The sequence below is a fragment of the Cervus elaphus genome, chromosome 22 (assembly GCF_910594005.1).
Source record: "Cervus elaphus chromosome 22, mCerEla1.1, whole genome shotgun sequence".
NCBI classification, from domain to species: Eukaryota; Metazoa; Chordata; class Mammalia; order Artiodactyla; family Cervidae; genus Cervus; species Cervus elaphus.
The window spans coordinates 44,332,613-44,339,333 of record NC_057836.1 but is presented as its reverse complement, the minus strand read 5'-3'; the positions used below and the strand labels follow the sequence as shown (position 1 = coordinate 44,339,333).

The 6,721-nt window shown below is 39.0% G+C and overlaps 1 protein-coding gene across 1 annotated transcript in view; it reads left to right on the top strand.

The window, feature by feature from the left end:
• LOC122680076 (apolipoprotein L3-like) overlaps nucleotides 1–6,721 on the top strand; it is a 214,078-nt gene that overhangs the window by 133,032 nt on the left and 74,325 nt on the right. The window lies entirely within an intron of this gene.

The following is a 6,721-nucleotide window of genomic DNA, read 5'->3' as shown; positions in this document are numbered from 1 at the left end:
GGCTGAGCATGTGACTAGAGAGGCTTCAGAGTCATCCAAGCAGAGGGGATACCTGAGGTCACACTGACAGCACAGATGACTGGTCTCGGCCACTCGCTGCCAGGCTGCCTTTGTCACCATAGCCAGAATGTGGAAGCAAGAAAAATAATATAAGAATAATGTGGTTTATATGTACAATGGAATATCATTCACTTTAAAAAGGAAGAAGCTTTTTTCTTTTATTTTAAAAGGAAGAACATTCTGACACATGCTACAGCCTGGATGTGCCTTGATGACATTATGCTCAGGGAAATAAGCCAGTCACAAATGACTTATTGTATTTTCTGTTTAATTAGGTGTGCAAAGTAGTCCAATGGATAAATACAGAAAGTAGGGTGGTTGCTGGGGTGGTGGGAGGGGGGAGTGGGGCATTATGGTCTAATGGAGTTTCAGGTTTTTAGAATGAAAGAATATGGAGATGGATGGTGGTGATGGCTGTACAGCATTTGAATGTATTTGATACCACTCACCTGTACACTTGAAAATGGTTAAGTCGTAAATTTTATGTGGTATATATTTTACCACAGGAAGTAAACAAGAAAGAAAGAAAATCTCGTCACAAGGGACAAATACTGTATGATTCCACTGACATGAGGTCCGGAGAGGAGCAAGTTCATGAAGACCAGGGATACAGTGGTGCTTGCCAGGGATGGAGGGGAGGGAGGATGGGGTGTTAGTGTATAATTGGGACAGGGTTTCATTTTTCATGTAAAACATTCTGTGGATGGTGATGATAGTTGTACAGCTAAGTGGGTGTCCTTAATACCACTGAACTGGACACTTAAAAACGGCTCAAATGGTAAATCTGGTGACTTCTAAAGTTAATAAAAAATTGTTAAAAAGCTGAAACTTTGTGGAAAAACAAAGCAGCACCTGAACACTTTCTAGTCTGCAAAACACTTTCACACACATTGTTAGGGGAAGCACACTGATTGAAACCTTCCACCCTGGCCAGGCACCATAGTAACCATTTGCATAAGTTGTTTTACGACAGGAGGTCCTGGTAAGGAACACGGAATTAATAAGCCTCCACCAACCGGAAGAGTTTGGGAAAAGCCAAAAGGAGACACCACAGGTCCACCACCTCCCAGAATCCTCTGGCATCCATCTTGACTGAATAAGGCGTGCACCACCAGGAAGGACTCTGAGTCAGAATGATTGGCTGAAGACAATCTGGAAATTAACCCCATCACCATAAACCCCAAGACTGAGAGCCATGTGGCAGAGCAGTTCTCCTGGGTTCCCTTACCCTCCTGCTTTCCACCCGGGTGCCCTTTCCCAATAAAATCTCTTGCTTTGTCAGCACACGTGTCTCCTCGGACAATTCATTTCTGAGTGGTAGACAAGAGCCCAGTTTCGGGCCCTGGAAGGGGTCCCCCTTCCTGCAACAAATGGCGACTCTGGTGGGACTCTTCTTTGCTAAGACTGACATCCTGACCACTTGGGGTACTCAGGGGCCAGCTTGCCTGCCAATGGACCAGACCCAGCAGCCGCAACTGGGACCCTTTTGTCCCTGGTCTCCTCCTGATGCGGACAACTGGCCAGAGGGCCCCGACCAGAAAGGAACAAGAGACTTTATTGACCTCTCTCCCCTTCCCTCTCACTTTCCTCTCCTTAACCCTTCCTATCCTTCCCTGTTTTTCTAGTCCTCCAGTCCTGGATGCAGGAATCTGGTTGAAGGGCCTCAGCCTGAGCTGAGGATTGGAGAATGACCACCTCCTCTTGGCAGAGAACTCGAATTCTGGTTCTGTTCTGCTCTGATTTCTGGTAGGGCTGAGTTCCAGTCCTCCCTCCTCTGGAGGCCCAGGGTAAAGTCCCGTACGCCTGGGTATCTGCAGGTGGCCTGAGATGTCTGTAAGGCCGCCCCTTTTGCCCCCCTTTCTTGCCTCCTCCCCCTTCTTCTTTCAACCTGGCTTCCTTTCCTCCCTTTGAAATCTTTGAAGACCTGAGGTCTGTTAGTACTTGGATCATAAGTTCTGTGTCTCCATAGGAGGTTTTCTGAGAGACTGTATTCTTGTATTTAAGGGACTGTCTGATGAGGACTGCTAGGTTTATATGTGTGTGTTTTAACTCTGTGTTCTGTGTTGTGATTTTTGATGGCCATTTTGCTTTGTCTGGCCACCGTTTGGTTTAGACCTGCTGCCATTTTGTTAGAACTTGATTTTCTTTCCCTGTGCCTTGAGACCAGGGCTCTCAGGAACACTTATCTATATCATCTCTAACTCCTGAGACTGAGGGAAAAGGGGGAAAAGTCTTTAAAAATTTTATTTATTTCAATTGTTTTTTTTTATAAACTAGAAAATTTTATATTGTAATATCTAATTCATGACTAAACTTAGATAATGAAGCTAGATCTTGCACTGTGTCTGTCTGAATATGTCTTGGTATGTCTTTGTCTCTGGGTAATATTTTTTAGGTTAATTTGTAAATGAGCTCTATTTAATTGGCTTAAAGAAAGGTAAGCGCTTACAAATCAAATAACTAAATTAAACAGTAAATTCCAGGTTCATGTGAACTGGGAAATATTCAGTATTAAATACCTGATATTAATGTTTGTTTGTTGATCTATCTAATAGACATGTCTTAGAGTAATTAACATTAAGTAGAATATTTTCTTTGTACCTAGGTTAAATATAAGTTAAATATTATATCTTTTACAAGTTTGTCAACAAGGAAATTACCTCGAGTGCAGAAACTTCTAAAAAAAAGTAAATGAGATATGAGCTTTTAGATAAGCTCTATTATGAATAATTATGCTTTAGGAATATCTGTCTAAAACAGTTTCTCCAGATTGGCATAACTTGAATTTCTAAGGGTTGTGTTAAACTAAGTATTGAAGTCTTTTGAATAATTAGGTCATTTCCAAATAAAATAAGATTTTGAAACATTTACTGCTAAACACTGATTTCCTTTTCCAGAAAAACTAAAGAGATTTGGGACTATAAATGAATAATGTTTGGTGCCACCCTAAAATGTTTTAAGAAAACAGGGTTTTAGAAATTATCACTGGTATTTATGCTGACCTATCCGTAAAATGCTAATATAAAAGTTAGTTCTTGGTTGCTAAAGGAAAGTAGGAAGTGTGTTTTCAGTTAAAAAAAAAAAAAGATATGAAAAAATACTAAAAACAGTTATGTGATCAGGATTTTCTAAAATTGGGTTACAACTAGTTAGATAAATGGATTTTGTTAGGAATGACACAGCAATAAGAAAACTGGTTAGAGCTGACTTTCACTAGACCTTGAGCCTTGGTATTTACACCCATTGTGACACATCAACAAGCTAAATGATACACCAATCAACATCAACTAAATCTAACCAAATGTTCTAAACCCTTTCAATTGATCTTTTCAATAAAACTCCCTAAATCGAATTCTTCTGAAGTTTTTTTGACCTCTAGCTAACTTTGGGGTGCTTCAGAGGGCCCCTGAAACATCCTAAAGAGAGATATTAAACTGTGTTTATTTGGTTGGTTAAATTACATAAAAAATTATCAAATGAGTAATAAATCCGCTCAGGTTATAATGTATGGTAAAATTTCTAATACAGATATCCTAGAAGTTATATGGAGTTCTTAACATTCTGATATGTCCTGATATTCTAATGGAAAACCTGATGACTTCACAAAAGTTAACAAAAGGACTGAATGGATCAGCGCATATGCTTGTAATTTTTATGGTTTCTATCTGAAAAATTACAGATTTGAATCTTATGTTTTCCAGGAGTAGGGAAAATCTTCCTTTCAAACTAATTATGATAATACTTTGGTAAAATCATATGTTATAAACAAAACAATTTTATTTTCTCTCGATCTGACTCCTCCAGAAATTGGAAATTCTTAGGTTTTCAGTAAGTTTATCAAATGAATTAAGAAGGTTATCTCACTAACAGGTATAAAAATCTCAAGGAATTTTTGAGACCTTAAAAAGGGAAGAATTCATCTAGATTTGTTAGGAAAAATCTGTGACACGCTTTTGGTGTGAGTTTCCCAGCCCTGTTTTATTTTAAAAGTTCAGCCTGAGACTCTAAATGTTTCAGAAAAATAAAAAGTTTATAATCAATTTTGGTTATATAAATCATCAGACCAAAATTAGTGAGAATAGACCTATTTTGCAAACAAACTAGCCTTAATTTGGTTGTATTTGATAAAAATGAGGGTAACTTTAGGGAGAAAAAGATATTTCAAAAAGTGTCAAATCCTAGTTTGTTAATGGAGGTCTGCATCTAGTAAGACTAATTTCTTGGATAGTTCTTTGCTGTTACATAATATGAATGCAAAATTTAATTGAATTCTTAAAGAACACCCTAAGTTTGTTTCTGAAGCTTATCACAGTAATCTATCTTTGGATGAAGATCAGATGCCTCATGACCTGCAACCAGAACTGGAAAAAGACGTAATTTAAGGGACTGTCTCCAACCTGGATGGAAGGACATTTTTTTATCAGGTACTCTTAACTAGCTCATGCACGGAACTGAAGGGAAATTAACTTTTAGATTAATTCCCATTTCCAAAGGCCCCTACACTGGATTGTTCTATAGAGAAGACAGCTGGCCTGATCTCACCTTAAAATGATGCTCAAACAGGAGAAACTACGCTACACCAGGATGAGAAGACGACGACATCAGAGGTAGACATCTTGCCCAAGATGCTGGACCTGATTCGTATGATCATTTATAATGTTTTCTTGACTTCTTAGACCTTTGCATCTAAATCAAATGCTTTTCTATCACAGGCCTGATCCTATGCTAGTTTTAGAAATCAATCCAATTGTTGGGTTTGTGGCCAATTACCTGTGTCTAGTTCTGGATTATCTTGGTAAATTTCTCTACTACAAGACTCTAACTGGTTGGCCCTGAGAAATTTACTTTAAAAAAAATTATAGTCATATTCAGGTCACTGTGATATTACTAGATGGGATCCCCTCACTGGGCCAATTAATAATGTCTGCTCTGACTCTGGCCATAAATTTGAGCTTTTTTCTATTACTCAAGCTCAATCAGAGCAACAATAAAAGTTTCAACAAAGGAGGAAAAACTCTCCCAGTTATGGGATGGATTTGGTAATTTAGGTTTAAAGTCTCCTCTGTGTTGGAAACAATTAAATCATGCTAAGGATAATCAGTCTAGTAACACTAGAAAACTGAGCTATGTGCCTTATAGACGGTGGTGCCAATATACAATTTCCCTGGAAGATAAAGATTCTACAGAGTACACTAAGTCAGATGACCTGGGATATACTGGGCTACATCTAATGGAAGCTCTTAACTTAAGTCTTACTTGTGATTTTACTAATACTGCTGGCTATGTTATTTGTATTTCACCTGTTTTACAAAATTGCTGTTTCTTACACTGCCAAATGTGTGTCTGAGGCCTCTGATAGGATAATATATAGTTCCATATGAGATCGATGATGGTAACAGTGTAACTCTAGATATGGGAAGAAGCAACAAGAGGGAATATCTTCCTGGACCAAGAAGCTAGTAAGTCAGGTGGTCCAGAGAATTTTGGATACTGTTTTATGGCCTAGTCCAGTAACAGCACACTGAGTGGCCTGTCAACAAAATCTTTGCCAAACCTGAGAATGGACATTCTCAACACTATGGGGTAAATGGTCATGAAATGCCCTCCTCAAAATCATGGTCAAGTTTATGAGCAAAAAGGGGGCTCTGCCAAATGAAAACTGACACTTGCCATCTACGTCTACAAAGACCAAATCATGGCCACTACAACTGCTGACTTTCAACGCCCCTGATAGGAGTTCAGGGTGAAAATCGGAATGAGGCACTCTGTGCTCTGGGAAAAACTGGCAGAACCGGCCTTCCAATAGTTAGATCTTTTCAGGAGAAGATTTTGTGAGTTCCAGTTCTTGAATCCTCTCATACCTAGAGACATCTGCTTTGGCTATTAAGGAAAATTTTACAATTAAAAGTCAAAACAGAGTAGCTATGGTTCAGACATCCTGGGAAATAACTAGGTGATACTATGGGTGTAATTTCAGATTAGATGTTGTATTGCTAAACACTTGAGTTTTCTGAGTAGTGTCAGGCTTAGATGCCACTTTCTCAGAACAATGTCTGCTGGAAGCTAGTAACTGCAACCTTACTTTTTATAAAACGAGGCAACTGGCTACCTGGCTGCAAGTCTCCCCAAAGTGCCAGGTCCAGACTGGGCTTCAGGCCTATTCTTCTAAAAACAAATGAGATTTATTTTTTCTATTAAAGGTCAAGTTATCCCTCCTCCAGCTACTTCTAATTGGGTCTGTTACAACAAAATGGCAGACCAAAGGATTGATATTTTAATCATACAAGGCTCAGATCTAGGACTTGGAACTCAGGAATACTTCCAATTCAGTGTCTATTCTCCAAACTGAGGCAGTCCTATGCCCCATTTTGATAGGAAGTTATCACAGTCATAGTTGCCCAGTTCCCTAAATAAAAACTGAGCAGGACTCTGTGGGGCTCTGGAGTACAGATCTGTTCTGTGTTCTCCATTTCTTATCTGTAGGATATAGGCTTCATGAATCAAGGCAAATTGGAAGTGGTCAAACAGGAGATGGCAAGAGTGAACGTTGACATTCTAGGAATCAGCGAACTAAAATGGACTGGAATGGGTGAATTTAACTCAGATGATCATTATATCTACTACTGTGGGCAGGAATCCCTTAGAAGAAATGGAGTAGCCA